We start from the raw sequence: 17,141 nt of genomic DNA, 5'->3' as shown, positions 1-17,141 counted from the left end.
GTGCCTTCGGTGCGACTGACCATATTTGTAACCTCTTCAAAAGGGCGCATGAGCCTGCAGGCATCGCGCATAAGCACCCAGTAACGGGGTAAAAAAATCCCCAGCTCTGCAGATCCAGTCCTACCACCCAGTTCAAACAGGTATTCGTTGACGGCTCTTTGTTGTTGCAGCAGACGTTCCAACATGAGGAGCGTTGAATTCCAGCGAGTCTGGCTGTCGCAAATCAAACGCCTGACTGGCATTTTGTACCGCTGCTGAATGTCAGCAAGGCGTGCCATGGCTGTGTAGGACCGTCTGAAATGGGCCGACACCTTCCTGGACTGCCTGAGAACTAGGGATGTAGCGAACGTCGGAAAAAAAGTTCGCGAACATATTCGCGAACTTGCGCAAAAATGCGAGCGGTTCGCGAACGGTTCGCGAACCCCATAGACTTCAATGGGAAGGCGAACTTTAACATCTAGAAAAGACATTTCTGGCCAGAAAAATGATTTTAAAGTTGTTTAAAGGGTGCAACGACCTGGACAGTGGCATGCCAGAGGGGGATCAAGGGCAAAAATGTATCTGAAAAATCTGCCTGTGTGTGCTTGGAAGAGATAGTGTAGGGGGAGAGCTGTTAGTGATTTCAGGGACAGATGATAGTAAGTTTGCTGGCTAGTAATCTGCTTGATACTGCTCTGTATTGGAGGGACAGAAGTCTGCAGGGATTTGAGGGACATTTTAGCTTAGGTAGCTTTGCTGGCTAGTAATCTACTGTTCTCTTTAAACAACTGCCATACGTTGACCTTGTAGGCATTGTTTGCCCAGTTTTTTTGGACGCAGCCACTGAAGCACAGTTGCCAGAAAAAATATGCCATATAAATGCTGAAAATAGTCATTTTTCGCCATACGTTGACCTTGTAGACATTGTTTGCCCAGTTTTTTTGGACGCAGCCACTGAAGCACAGTTGCCAGAAAAAATATGCCATATAAATGCTGAAAATAGTAATTTTTCGCCATACGTTGACCTTGTAGACATTGTTTGCCCAGTTTTTTTGGTTGCAGCCACTGAAGCACAGTTGCCAGAAAAAATATGCCACATAAATGCTGAAAATAGTCATTTTTTGCCATATACGTTGAGTCAACGTATGGCAAAAAATGACTATTTTCAGCATTTATATGGCATATTTTTTCTGGCCTCTGTGCTTCAGTGGCTGTGGCCAAAAAAACAGGGCAAACAATGCCTACAAGGTCAACGTCGTTGACCTTGTAGGCATTGTTTGCCCAGTTTTTTGGCCACAGCCACTGAAGCACAGAGGCCAGAAAAAATATGCCATATAAATGCTGAAAATAGTCATTTTTTTGGTCGCAGCCACTGAAGCACAGTTGCCAGAAAAATTATGCCATATAAATGCTGAAAATATAAATTTTTTTGGTTGCAGCCACTGAAGCACAGAGGCCAGAAAAATTATGCCATATAAATGCAGAAAATATGCATTTTTTTGGTCGCAGCCACTGAAGCACAGTTGACAGAAAAATTATGCCATATAAATGCTGAAAATATAAATTTTTTTGGTTGCAGCCACTGAAGCACAGAGGCCAGAAAAATTATGCCATATAAATGCAGAAAATATGCATTTTTTTGGTCGCAGCCACTGAAGCACAGTTGCCAGAAAAATTATGCCATATAAATGCTGAAAATAGTAATTTTTTTGGTTGCAGCCACTGAAGCACAGAGGCCAGAAAAATTATGCCATATAAATGCAGAAAATATGCATTTTTTTGGTCGCAGCCACTGAAGCACAGTTGACAGAAAAATTATGCCATATAAATGCTGAAAATATAAATTTTTTTGGTTGCAGCCACTGAAGCACAGAGGCCAGAAAAATTATGTCATATAAATGCAGAAAATAGGCATTTTTTTGGTCGCAGCCACTGAAGCACAGAGGCCAGAAAAAATTAAACCAGTAGGGTTTGCACCCTAGTTTGTAACGGTGGCGGAGGGAGGAGGAGGACGCTAAAGGACAGCTGTGTGTGGAGTCATGAGGCTTGAAGAGAAGGACAGCTGCATAGAAGTCAGAACAAGTCTTCCGGCGTGCAGTAACCCTCCGAGATCCACCCCTCATTCATTTTAATAAAGGTCAGGTAATCGACACTTTTGTGACCTAGGCGAGTTCTCTTCTCAGTTACAATCCCTCCTGCTGCACTGAAGGTCCTTTCTGAGAGCACACTTGAGGCTGGGCAAGACAAGAGGTTCATGGCAAATTGTGACAGCTCTGGCCACAGATCAAGCCTGCGCACCCAGTAGTCCAGGGGTTCATCGCTCCTCAGAGTGTCGATATCTGCAGTTAATGCCAGGTAGTCCGCTACCTGCCGGTCGAGGCGTTCTTTGAGGGTGGATCCAGAAGGGTTGTGGCGCTGCCTTGGACAGAAAAACATTTGCATGTCTGACGTTACAGACTGGCCAAAGGGCTTTGTCCTTGCAGGTGTGCTCGTGGCAGGATTACTGGCACCTCTGCCCCTGGAATGTTGATGAGTTCCTGAAGTGACATCACCCTTAAAAGCATTGTACAACATGTTTTGCAGGCTGGTTTGTAAATGCCGCATCTTTTCGGACTTGTGGTATGTTGGTAACATTTCTGACACTTTATGCTTGTACCGAGGGTCTAGTAGCGTTGCGACCCAGTACAGGTCCTTCTCCTTAAGCCTCTTGATACGGGGGTCCTTCAACAGGCATGACAGCATGAAAGACCCCATTCTCACAAGGTTGGATGCAGAGCTATCCATCTCCGCTTCCTCATTATCAAGGACTGCATCATCCACGGTCTCCTCCCCCCCAGCCACGTACAAGACCAGGGGTCCCCAAAAGGTCACCACTAGCCCCCTGGGAAGCCTGCTCCTGTTGGTCCTCCTCCTCCTCCTCCACAAAGCCACCTTCCTCCTCTGACTCCACTTCTGGCACCTCTCCCTGCGTTGCAGCATGTGCCTGGGTTCGTTCTGGTGATTCCGACCAGAAATCGTGCGCTTCCAGCTCCTCGTCACGCTGGTCTACAGCCTCATCTGTCACTCGTCGCACGGCACGCTCCAGGAATAAAGCGAAGGGTATTAGGTCGCTGATGGTGCCTTCGGTGCGACTGACCATATTTGTCACCTCTTCAAAAGGTCGCATGAGCCTGCAGGCATCGCGCATAAGCACCCAGTAACGGGGGAAAAAAATCCCCAGCTGTGCAGATCCAGTCCTACCACCCAGTTCAAAAAGGTACTCGTTGACGGCCCTTTGTTGTTGCAGCAGACGTTCCAACATAAGGAGCGTTGAATTCCAGCGAGTCTGGCTGTCAGAAATCAAACGCCTGACTGGCATGTTGTAGCGCTGCTGAATGTCAGCAAGGCGTGCCATGGCTGTGTAGGAACGTCTGAAATGGGCCGACACCTTTCTGGACTGGGTGAGAACGTCCTGGAATCCTGGGTACTTGGAGACAAAACGTTGGACTATTAAATTTAACACATGTGCCATGCAGGGCACATGTGTTAAATTGCCTAGTCTCAACGCTGCCAACAGATTGCTTCCATTGTCACACACCACTTTTCCGATCTGCAGTTGGTGTGGGGTCAGCCACCGATCGGCCTGTGACTGCAGAGATGACAGGAGTACAGATCCGGTATGGTTTTTGCTTTCCAGGCACGTCATCCCCAAGACAGCGTGACAACGGCGTACCTGGCACGTCGAATAGCCTAGGGGGAGCTGGGGGTGCACAGGTGTGGAGGAGGAGAAGGAGGACCCAGCAGCAGAGTAAGAAGAAGAAGAAGACGAGGTAGAGAGCGATGGAGGAGTAGAGGTGGTGGCAGAACCGCGTGCAATCCGTGGCGGTGACACCAACTCCACTGTTGTTGTTGAGCTACCCATTCCCTGCTTCCCAGCCATTACCAAGTTCACCCAGTGGGCAGTGTAGGTGACATACCTGCCCTGACCATGCTTGGAGGACCATGCGTCAGTAGTCATATGGACCTTTGGCCCAACACTAAGTGACAGAGATGCGGTAACTTGGCTCTGCACATGTTGGTACAGGTGTGGTATTCCCTTTTTAGAAAAAAAATTGCGGCTGGGTACCTTCCACTGCGGTGTCCCAATTGCTACAAATTTGCGGAAGGCCTCAGAGTCCACCAGCTGGTATGGTAAAAGCTGGCGGGCTAAGAGTGCAGACAAGCCAGCTGTCAGACGCCGGGCAAGGGGGTGACAGTCAGACATTGGCTTCTTACGCTCAAACATGGCCTTCACAGAAACTTGGCTGGTGGCAGATGACTGGGAATGGGAACAGGTGGTCAAGGTGGAAGGCGGAGTGGAGGGTGGTTCAGACGGGTCAAGGAGAGCAGAGGTAGAGCAGTAAGATGCTGGACCAGAAGGAGTGTGGCTTTTAGTTTGCCTGTTGCCTTTGAGGTGTTGCTCCCAAAGTGCTTTGTGCTTGCCGCTCATGTGCCTTCGCATAGAAGTTGTACCTATGTGGCTGTTGGGCTTACCAAGGCTCAGTTTCTGACTGCACTCATTGCAAATTACAATGCTTTTGTCAGAGGCACACACATTAAAAAAATCCCACACTGCTGACTTTTTGGAAGTGTGCGATCTGGCGGTAACAGTAGAAGTTGGCGGAGTTGGCGGTATTGGCGGCAATGGCGGGTGCGTTGGCCGGCTGAACACAGGTGCCGATACATGTTGTTGCCCTACTGATCCCTGCGGGCTGTCCTCCCTGCTTCTTCTAAGTCTTATTCTCCTACTGCCTCTCTGACTCTCCGTCTCTCCATCTGAACTACCCTCCTCTTGCTCTCTTCTACTAGGCACCCACAAAACATCAAGCTCCTCATCATCATTCTCCTCAGATGCATCAATTTCTTCTGACACATCACAGAAGGAAGCAGCAGCGGGGACCTCCTCCTCATCACTCATTATGTCCATCTCTATCGTGTTCTCTGCCAGAATTAAATCTGGTGTAAGGTCCTCATCTCCTTCATCTTCTTCTGGCAATAATGGTTGCGCATTACTCAGTTCAAGAAACTCATGGGAAAATAACTCCTCTGACCCCAGTGAAGAAGGGGCACCGGTGGTGGAGGAAGTGTTACGTGGGGTGGCCATAGCAGTGGAGGATGAGGAGGATGTTGTGGTAAAGTTAGAAACGGTAGAGGATGGGGTGTGCTGTGTAAGCCAGTCAACTACCTCTTCAGCATTTTGGGAGTTCAGGGTCATTGGCTTTTTAAAACTGGGCAATTTGCTAGGGCCACAGGATTGCATAGCAGCACGGCCCCTAGCACGGCCTCTGCGTGGCGGCCTGCCTTTGCCTGGCATTATTTTTAAAAAAACAACAACAACAACAAAAACTCAGTTGGTTTTTCTGGAAACGATAATACACACAGCTAGATGGCGGGTTGAAGAAAACACTGTGCAAATAATGCCTACAAAGTCAACGTATACACTACTACAGCGGTGGATACGGATTACGTAAAATATATGAATGCTGCTTGAAAAAAAGTAACTCAAGTGGTTTTTCTAGAGACGATAATATTATCAATATTTAGACAAAATGTGAACAAGCTCACACAGCTCGATGGCGGGTTGAAGAAAACACTGTGCAAATAATGCCTACAAAGTCAACGTATACACTACTACAGCGGTGGATACGGATTACGTAAAATATATGAATGCTGCTTGAAAAAAAGTAACTCAAGTGGTTTTTCTAGAGACGATAATATTATCAATATTTAGACAAAATGTGAACAAGCTCACACAGCTCGATGGCGGGTTGAAGAAAACACTGTGCAAATAATGCCTACAAGGTCAACGTATACACTACTACAGCGGTGGATACGGATTACGTAAAATATATGAATGCTGCTTGAAAAAAAGTAACTCAAGTGGTTTTTCTAGAGACGATAATATTATCAATATTTAGACAAAATGTGAACAAGCTCACACAGCTCGATGGCGGGTTGAAGAAAACACTGTGCAAATAATGCCTACAAGGTCAACGTATACACTACTACAGCGGTGGATACGGATTACGTAAAATATATGAATGCTGCTTGAAAAAAAGTAACTCAAGTGGTTTTTCTAGAGACGATAATATTATCAATATTTAGACAAAATGTGAACAAGGTCACACAGCTCGATGGCGGGTTGAAGAAAACAGTGTGCAAATAATGCCTACAAGGTCAACGTATACACTACTACAGCGGTGGATACGGATTACGTAAAATATATTATGGCTGCTTGAAAAAAGTGACTCCGGTGTTTTTTCTGGAGACGGTAATATTATGGATATTTAGACAGAATGTGAACAAGGTCACACAGCTCGATGGCGGGTTGAAGAAAACAGTGTGCAAATAATGCCTACAAGGCCAACGTATACACTACTACAGCGGTGGATACGGATTACGTAAAATATATGAATGCTGCTTGAAAAAAGTGACTCCGGTGTTTTTTCTGGAGACGGTAATATTATGGATATTTAGACAGAATGTGAACAAGGTCACACAGCTCGATGGCGGGTTGAAGAAAACAGTGTGCAAATAATGCCTACAAGGCCAACGTATACACTACTACAGCGGTGGATACGGATTACGTAAAATATATGAATGCTGCTTGAAAAAAGTGACTCCGGTGTTTTTTCTGGAGACGGTAATATTATGGATATTTAGACAGAATGTGAACAAGGTCACACAGCTCGATGGCGGGTTGAAGAAAACAGTGTGCAAATAATGCCTACAAGGCCAACGTATACACTACTACAGCGGTGGATACGGATTACGTAAAATATATGAATGCTGCTTGAAAAAAGTGACTCCGGTGTTTTTTCTGGAGACGGTAATATTATGGATATTTAGACAGAATGTGAACAAGGTCACACAGCTCGATGGCGGGTTGAAGAAAACAGTGTGCAAATAATGCCTACAGGGCAAATAATGCCTAAAAGGTCAACTTATACACTACTACAGCGGTAGTAAAATAAAAAAAAGTAAAATAAAAAAAAATGAATATTAAAAAAAAAAATTAAAGTTGGTGCTGCTGAACTACTAGGAGCAGCAGATTAGCACACCAGTCCCACTCCCCAACACTGCTAGACTAATAGCACTGGGCTCTTATAGTAGTAGTAGTAGTAGTAGTAGTAAAACAACAAAAAAATAAATAAAAGCAGTCCTTACAAGGACTACTGTTATTGCAGCAGTCAGCAGATGAGATCAGAAGCAGGACAGCTGCCCACTGCAGCTACATACAGAGCACTGCAGTAGAAGGTAGATTACTAGCCAGCAAAGCTACCTAAGCTTAAATGTCCCTCAAACCCCTGCAGACTTCTGTCCCTCCAATAACAGAGCAGTATCAAAACGATTACTAGCCAGCAAACTTTCAACTGTCCCTGAAATCACTAACAGGCAGCAGCTCTCTCCCTACACTATCTCTTCAGCACACACAGGCAGAGTGAAAAAACGCTGCAGGGCTTCGGTTTTTATAGGGAAGGGGAGTGGTCCAGGGGAGAGCTTCCTGATTGGCTGCCATGTACCTGCTGGTCTGGGGTGAGAGGGCAAAAAAAAGCGCCAACAATGGCGAACCCAAAATGGCGAACGTCGCGCGACGTTCGCGAACTTCCGGCGAGCGCGAACACCCGATGTTCGCGCGAACAAGTTCGCCGGCGAACAGTTCGCGACATCTCTACTGAGAACGTCCTGGAATCCTGGGTACTTTGAGACAAAACGTTGTACTATTAAATTCAGAACATGTGCCATGCAGGGCACATGTGTTAAATTGCCCAGTCTCAGTGCTGCCAACAGATTGCTTCCATTGTCACACACCACTTTTCCGATCTTCAGTTGGTGTGGGGTCAGCCACCGATCGGCCTGTGACTGCAGAGATGACAGGAGTACAGATCCGGTATGGTTTTTGCTTTCCAGGCACGTCATCCCCAAGACAGCATGACATCGGCGTACCTGGCACGTCGAATAGCCTAGGGGGAGCTGGGGGTGCACAGGTGTGGAGGAGGAGGACCCAGCAGCAGAGGACGAAGAAGAGGAAGAAGACGAGGTAGAGAGCGAAGGAGGAGTAGAGGTGGTGGCAGAACCGGGTGCAATCCGTGGCGGTGACACCAACTCCACTGTCGTTGTTGAGCTACACATTCCCTGCTTCCCAGCCATTACCAAGTTCACCCAGTGGGCAGTGTAGGTGACATACCTGCCCTGACCATGCTTGGAGGACCATGCGTCAGTAGTCATATGGACCTTTGGCCCAACACTAAGTGACAGAGATGCGGTGACTTGGCTCTGCACATGGTGGTACAGGTGTGGTATTCCCTTTTTTGAAAAAAAATTGCGGCTGGGTACCTTCCACTGCGGTGTCCCAATTGCTACAAATTTGCGGAAGGCCTCAGAGTCCACCAGCTGGTATGGTAAAAGCTGGCGGGCTAAGAGTGTGGACAAGCCAGCTGTCAGACGCCGGGCAAGGGGGTGACTAGCAGACATTGGCTTCTTACGCTCAAACATGGCCCTCACAGAAACTTGGCTGGGGGCAGATGACTGGGAATGGGAACTGGTGGTCAAGGTGGAAGGCGGAGTGGAGGGTGGTTCAGACGGGTGAAGGACAGCAGAGGTAGAGCAGTAAGATGCTGGACCAGAAGGAGGGTGGCTTTAAGTTTGCCTGTTGCCTTTGAGGTGTTGCTCCCAAAGTGCTTTGTGCTTGCCGTTCATGTGCCTTCGCATAGAAGTTGTACCTATGTGGCTGTTGGGCTTCCCAAGACTCAGTTTCTGACTGCACTCATTGCAAATGACAACGCTTTTGTCAGAGGCACACACATTAAAAAAATCCCACACTGCTGACCTTTTTGAGGCTGGCAATCTGGCGGTAACAGTAGAAGTCGGCGGCGTTGGCGGCAATGGCGGGTGCGTTGGCCGGCTGACCACAGGTGCCGATACATGTTGTTGCCCTACTGTTCCCTGCGAGCTGTCCTCCCTGCTTCTTCTAAGTCTTATTCTCCTCCTGCCTCTCTGACTCTCCGTCTCTCCATCTGAACTATCCTCCTCTTCCTCTCTTCTACTGGGCACCCATAAAACATCAATCTCCTCATCCTCATTCTCCTCAGATGCATCAATTTCTTCTAACAGCTCACAGAAGGAAGCAGCAGCGGGGACCTCCTCGTCATCACTCATTATGTCCATCTCTGTTGTGTTCTCTGCCAGAATTAAATCTGGTGTAACGTCCTCATCTCCTTCATCTTCTTCTGCCAATAATGGTTGCGCATCACTCAGTTCAAGAAACTCATGTGAAAATAACTCCTCTGACTCCAGTGAAGAAGGGGCGCCGGTGGTGGAGGAAGTGTTACGTGGGGTGCCCATAGCAGTGGAGGATGAGGATGTTGTGGTAAAGTTAGAAACGGTAGAGGATGGGGTGTGCTGTGTAAGCCAGTCAACTACCTCTTCAGCATTTTGGGAGTTCAGGGTCATTGCCTTTTTAAAACTGGGCAATTTCCTAGGGCCACAGGATAGCATAGCAGCACGGCCCCTTGTGCCTCTGCGTGGCGGCCTGCCTTTGCCTGGCATTATTTTTAAAACAACAACAACAACAACTCAGGTGGTGTTTCTAGAGACGGTATTATTATTGATATTTAGACAGAATGTGAACAAGCTCTCACAGCTAGATGGGAGTTGTTTGAAAATGAAGAAGAAGAACACACTGGGCAAACAAGGCCTACAAGGTCAACGTATACACTACTACAGCAGTGGATACGGAATATATTATTGCTGCCTGAAAAACGTCACTCGGGTGGTGTTTCTAGAGACGGTATTATTATTGATATTTAGACAGAATGTGAACAAGCTCACACAGCTAGATGGTTGTTGTTTGAAAATGAAGAAGAAGAACACACTGGGCAAACAAGGCCTACAAGGTCAACGTATACACTACTACAGCAGTGGATACGGAATATATTATTGCTGCCTGAAAAACGTCACTCGGGTGGTGTTGCTAGAGACGGTATTATTATTGATATTTAGACAGAATGTGAACAAGCTCACACAGCTAGATGGTTGTTGTTTGAATATGAAGAACACACTGAGTAAATAATGCCTACAAGGTTAACGTATACACTACTACAGCAGTGGATACGGAATATATTATTGCTGCCTGAAAAACGTCACTCGGGTGGTGTTTCTAGAGACGGTATTATTATTGATATTTAGACAGAATGTGAACAAGCTCACACAGCTAGATGGTTGTTGTTTGAAAATGAAGAAGAAGAACACACTGGGCAAACAAGGCCTACAAGGTCAACGTATACACTACTACAGCAGTGGATACGGAATATATTATTGCTGCCTGAAAAACGTCACTCGGGTGGTGTTTCTAGAGACGGTATTATTATTGATATTTAGACAGAATGTGAACAAGCTCACACAGCTAGATGGTTGTTGTTTGAAATGAAGAACACACTGAGCAAATAATGCCTACAAGGTTAACGTATACACTACTACAGCAGTGGATACGATATATATGATTGCTGCCTGAAAAACGTCACTCGGGTGGTGTTTCTAGAGACGGTATTATTATTGATATTTAGACAGAATGTGAACAAGCTCACACAGCTAGATGGTTGTTGTTTGAAAATGAAGAACACACTGAGCAAATAATGCCTACAAGGTTAACGTATACACTACTACAGCAGTGGATACGGAATATATTATTGCTGCCTGAAAAACGTCACTCGGGTGGTGTTTCTAGAGACGGTATTATTATTGATATTTAGACAGAATGTGAACAAGCTCACACAGCTAGATGGTTGTTGTTTGAAAATGAAGAACACACTGAGCAAATAATGCCTACAAGGTTAACGTATACACTACTACAGCAGTGGATACGGAATATATTATTGCTGCCTGAAAAACGTCACTCGGGTGGTGTTTCTAGAGACGGTATTATTATTGATATTTAGACAGAATGTGAACAAGCTCACACAGCTAGATGGTTGTTGTTTGAAAATGAAGAACACACTGAGCAAATAATGCCTGCAAGTGCACTACTATTGGTGCACTACTATGAAGAACAGCAACAGCACTGTACACGTTAAAGAACAGTAAGATAAGTAAAAGAAAAAAAAATATATGTATATTAAAAAAAATATATTTCTCGGGTTGGTGCTGCTGAACTACTAGGAGCAGCACAGTAGCACACCAGTCCCACTCCCCAACACTGCTAGACTAATAGCACTGGGCTTATAGTAGCAACTAGCAAAGTAAAAAAACAAAAAGAAAATAAAAGCAGTCCTTACAAGGACTATTGGGTTATTACAGCAGTCAGCAGATGAGATCAGAAGAGATCAGTGCCCACAGCAGGCAGCTACATACAGAGCACTGCAGTAGAAGGTAGATTACTAGCCAGCAAAGCTACCCTAAAATGTCCCTCAAATCCCTGCAGACTTCTATCCCTCCAATACAGAGCAGTATCAAGTAGATTACTAGCCAGCAAACTTACTATCAACTGTCCCTCAAAGAAATCAGTGAAATCAGTAACAGCTCTCTCCCTACACTAGCTCTTGCAAGCACACACAGGCAGAATGAAAAAACGCTGCAGGGCTTCAGTTTATATATGGAAGGGGAGTGGTCCAGGGGGTGTGGGGGTGGTCCAGGAGGGAGAGCTTCCTGATTGGCTGCCATGTATCTGCTGGTCTGGGGTGAGAGGTCAAAAAAAAGCGCCAGGTAAGGCGAACCCAAAATGGCGAACGTCGCGCGACGTTCGCGAACATTCGGCGAGCGCGAACAGCCGATGTTCGCGCGAACAAGTTCGCCGGCGAACAGTCCGCGACATCCCTACTCAGGAACATTCAACCAAATGTTAAAGCAAAAATACAGCACTACCTTTAAAGTGTGCTTGCTTTTCTTGTCACTTTAAGCAAGCCTGTTCGGATAGTTCAACTAGTAGTCATGCATTAAAGTCACCTTAATTTATTATCACTATTAAAAAGTCAGACACTACATCAAAGACAAATACACAACACACTCGCTGCATTTCAGCCTTCTATGCAGAGTGGGATACTGCCCTATAAAAATGACTCTAAAAACTGAAATCAGTGGATGGTGGTTTCTACCCATGGTTCTTTTTCTAAGAGACCAAGTGCATACCACTTATACATGATACCAGGAAGTGTTACTTTGTGATGTACTGTATGTCCAGTTTCTTATTGCCTGCATTGCTTCATACTTACAACTGCATGTGTTGCCCATCTTTTGTACCATGGGCAAACTCAAGAACATACTTTATTCACAGCCACCAATGCAGTTAGTCACCAATACTTAATGTGATACACAATTCATTATTCAATTACACAGCGCCAGAGAATAATAGACTATTTCACTTTTTTTACCTACCCACGTTCTTGGCTCAGGTACGTGTCTGACCCAGGTAGCAGCACATATCAAAACCTCAGCTGCTTGGCTAGCTGGTCTACTCCTAGCTCTCACCAATTAAGGTGAGATGTATGTATGTATGTATGTATGTATGTATGTATGTATATTTATATTTGTATAGCACTCCTTGAGAGCAAAGGACTGTACAGCAGAACAATAAATTAGTCAAAGTAACATGGGTCATTGCAATAATAAATACAAATAAGTCTAAATATACAATACACATAAAAATAAAGTATAGTCACATATTGAGTGCTTATTGTCAAGGAGAGAAAAGGATGGAGGTCAATGCCCCTTAGAGCTTACAGTCTAAATGGGAGGGTAACGTACAGACATTGACATGGAGGCATATTAAGTACTGTAGGTTACAGTGGGTGACACTGCCCTATGAGTGCCAGTTTCCAGGTGTTCTGAAAGTGCTCCAAGTCTTTGAGATTAGTTCTGAAGTCCAGGCCCAGATTTGTGGCAGAACTTCTGAGGTGACATGCCGCCCAGCTGCATCCAAATGAACACTGGAGACTGACGTGTGGGAGACTTGAAAATCTTTGCGTGCATGTACACATGTAAAGTAAGGGGACTGGTAATGGAAGTTAAAGAGGAGATGTGGAGGGAACAAGGAGGGAAGGGGGTAAGGAGGCGAAGGGAAGGGTTAGGGAGGAGAAGGAGATGGGGAAGTGGAGGGGAAAGCCTAGGGGCGCCTGGACAGTAAATCTGCTGAAGACACTGAGGGAGGATTTTCTCTGGAGTAATTCAAGAATGGTATTCCAAATATAAGGAGCAGCAAGACAGAAGGGGTTTGCCCGGCCACAATATTAATGTACTTCCGCAGATGTCAAGGATGTCGAAAAAGCCATAAGAATGTTTTGCCACTGACATGGATTTATGCAGCTTAGTTACTATTAAGTACAAGGTCCAGTTTTATTAGCACAAACAAAAAGCAACATGTTAAATAAAATTATAATTATTTGCTTAAAACTAACTCTTTGATAGATGACCTTCCCAAATTTTATTCTGGATAAAGGGGTTCTATAAAAGATATCTTATACTTACATGTATACAGTACATAAATATTGGTTTGTGAATAAAAAGTAAACAGGGGTTGATATCACCCTTAAAAGTTAGGGGATGATCAACAAATAAAAAAGCGGTCAGGTTATTTGGCTATTTTTCATATAATTTTTTTTATGCCTGTTTTGATCAATATATGAACTAAAATGTTACTGTCTTCAACAGGGCCGGATTTACATAGCGGGAGCCCCTAGGCCCACTGCCGTTCGTCGCCCCTGTCCCCTCCCCTTTTATTATCTGGACCGGAGCAATGGGGATTGGCGCACGGGAAATTTAAAAAAATGATCTATCTCCAGCGCATCCCCCACTGTTTTTGAACCAATGTGGGTGTGGTTGGGCAGCATGCCGCCCCCCTAAAATCCTGCCGCCCTAGGCCCCGGCCTAGGTGGCCTTTCCACAAATCCAGGCCTGGTCTTCAACTCTACTAATGTAAGTGCCAAAATGTTCCTATTCCTGTTCTGAACTGAGGCAAAAGGATTTGTTGCACTTTTAAAAGTCCACTTGCACATTCTAGACATAACACAAGGGCCTGTTACTGAATCTCTTGAGTAATGCCTTTGGCAGGATGTGCTTGCTTTCATCAATTACATTAAATAGAAATTATAGCGTACAAGAAGTGAGTCCATGGCTACTTTAGAACAAGGTCAATTTAAAGCAAAGAAATCAGAAATTGTTTGTACAAGGACCGAAAACAGGTTTGGTATGAGGTGTACTGTATAAAAAATACCCTGGCAACTGCAGTTGCCCTGAAGGTGAAATTGAGAGATGAAAACCCTCATTGGGATAGAATATGATCCTATCAGATTTGTACCTTTAAAATTATTCTGACAATGTTGCAGTAAGGATAGGAGTGGCATGGAGGCAATAAGATTTGGGCTACCTTTTGGTAAGTATAGACATATAGACTATGCCTTTAACCAACTTTTTGCTCTGCAGTAACATAGGCATCATATAAGCATGAGATACTGTACATGAATGACAAAGTCGTTCACCTTAAACTTTCCAAAAATTACTAAGCAAAGTTACCAGAAATTGTGACTAAGGGCTATGCAGGTTGGGGTGTCCATGAACAAACCAATTTTAAAATATATGTACAAAGAATTGGGACTTATCCAACCATAGGCCCATAAATGATGCAATTCTGTAAGTAATCAAAACATGTAAATAAAAAGGCAATATTTATTCACAACCATGCCATAATACACTTTTAAAACCAGATTAAAATCAAAGGGTATTGCATGTGGGAGAAGGGATCCCTCTCATATATATGCTTAACCTCACAATCTGCTAAATGTGAATCAGATATGAAATTCTGAGAAACATATGTTTTATGACTGTTCATAAATCGGCCCTATTAGAGTCTGTTGGTGTATTTTTTGACAAAACCTGGTGAGGTTTTCACCCATCATCCATACCTATTGGGTTTATTTGAACCCAATTTTTAGCAGTTTTATGGGCTTATTTATATTTATTAATAAGAATTTTTTCTAATGTGTATAAACAAATTCTTAAAAATGCTTATTCATAAAAAAATCTGAATCTTGAATACAATCATGAAAATAATTTTTTCGAGTTTATAGGCTTAAAAAACTCAAATTTGTTGAGTTTACAAACTCAGAACCTGATATTGCACACGAGTACATTTTTTTTTCTTTAGCATAAAGTAGTGAGGAAAGGCTAAGAACATGTTTAACAGCTGAGCACTTTTCATAAACTTTAAAAATACAGTACTGTAGAAGGGGTTACATTGAATAGTGATGAATTTTTAGTAACAGGCCTGATTTTGGAGTGTGTTATCTGTGTATTGTATTTTATGTATTATTCAGTGCCGGGCCAAGTTGATGCAGGGCCCCAGGCAGCTGGTGCACGTACCCGTCGAGTGTGTGAGCATGTGCAAGCATGCGCACTCATGCATGTGCCGGCAAGGATCAGATGGAAGACCCAGAAAGCCCAGGTTGCTCTTAAAACTCCAAGCATGTGTGATCCTGCAGGGCCTGAACTAGGTGAGTGTAGGCAGAAGAGGTACATGCCCAGTGCCCCCACAGTATTGCACCCTAGGAACGTGTCTCTTCTGCCTACCCCTAGTTCCGGCCCTGGTATTATTTGTGTATTATGCAGAGAGTGATATTCTGAGACAATTTGTAATTGGTTTTCATTTTTTATTATTTGTGGTTTTTGAGTTATTTAGCTTTTTATTCAGCAGCTCTCCAGTTTGCAATTTCAGCCACCTGGTTGCTAGGGTCCAAATGACCCTAGCAACCATGCATTGATTTGAATAAGAGACTGGAATATGAAAAGGATAATCCTGAATAGAAAGATAAGTAATAAGAAGTAGTAATAACAATACATTTGTAGCCTTACAGAGCATTTGTTTTTTTATTTTATTTTGAAAATATTTTATTTGATTTTCATGTTAAACAAGTGATAACAGTATGACAGCAAATATAATGCAGATGAAGAAAGAAATGCTGTAATTGATACAATGGCATAGTATTAATTTGTTTTTTTTAGATGGGGTCAGTGACCCCCATTTGAAAGTCAGAAAAAACAGGCAAATAACTAAAAAACTTTAAAAAATAATGAGAAGGTGAGGGATGGGAGGGAGGAGATTGATTCCACCCGGTGCCCGGCCATAAATAAATTATTAAATAAGCATAACGGAAAAAAAAAAAGACTGAAAAAAACGAAAAAAAAATGCACCCCTCGGTGATGGCGCCCTAGGCAGCCGCCTACTCTGCCAACCCCTAGTTCCGGCCCTGATTTATCTTCTCTTTGCTACAGGCAAAGTGGAACATCAGACAGTGACCTGATGTGAACAAAAATGTGCCCCCCCCCAGGCCCGGACTGGCAATCTGTGGGTTCTGGCAAATGCCAGAGGGGCTGCTATAAGGTGCCATAGAAAGTCAGTATTTAGTGGGCTGGTAGGGGCTGTTTGGGCCTCTGTGTGGGCTGATTGGGGCTCTGTGTACCTGAAATACCAGGGCCTATTTTAATTCTCAGTCCGGACCTGCCCCCCCCCCCCCCCCCGGCAGTGTCTGCTTTGGTTGTCCAGACAAGTAAGGATAATTTCCTTATGCAGTATAAATAGCCTTTTGAATTTCCTTGGCACTATAACAATTGCTTCCGGATTCAAAAATGTGATGGTAGCCCTGTGGTGAAAAGTGAAAATACTACTACTAATATGCACCTGTATCATTATACTGAATCTTTCTTTTATGGTATCATTTTATTACTAAATTACACTGTGCACATTGCAATTTACATTTTTACATTTACATTTTTATTCATGAACCAAACAAATTTTTTTTTGACTTGTAATATTGGTGTGTAGACAGTCATTGCTTGATCCTGTGCATTCACAAAGAGCCAGCACTTCACAATGCAACTGCTTTCAGATAAGCTATTGTTGTTGCTATTGTTGCATACTCAATGTAACTGGAGCAGTCATGGTCAGGCTTGGGTGTTTTACTTTTGAGTGCCATACTCATATCTACTATTGGGTGTGGCATAGGAGCATTTTTAGCAATGCAGGTGTCAGGTGAAACTGTTTTCTTGTTAACTTTTTGCCTCTTTATAGGTCCCTATAAGGCCTCACCTGGAGTATGTAGTGCAGTTTTGGGGTCTAGTCCATAAGAGGGATATAAATGAGCTGGAGAGAGTGCAGAGAC

Source organism: Xenopus laevis, chromosome 1S, assembly GCF_017654675.1.
Source record: "Xenopus laevis strain J_2021 chromosome 1S, Xenopus_laevis_v10.1, whole genome shotgun sequence".
Taxonomy (NCBI): domain Eukaryota; kingdom Metazoa; phylum Chordata; class Amphibia; order Anura; family Pipidae; genus Xenopus; species Xenopus laevis.
Note: the sequence above shows the minus strand (reverse complement) of the source record.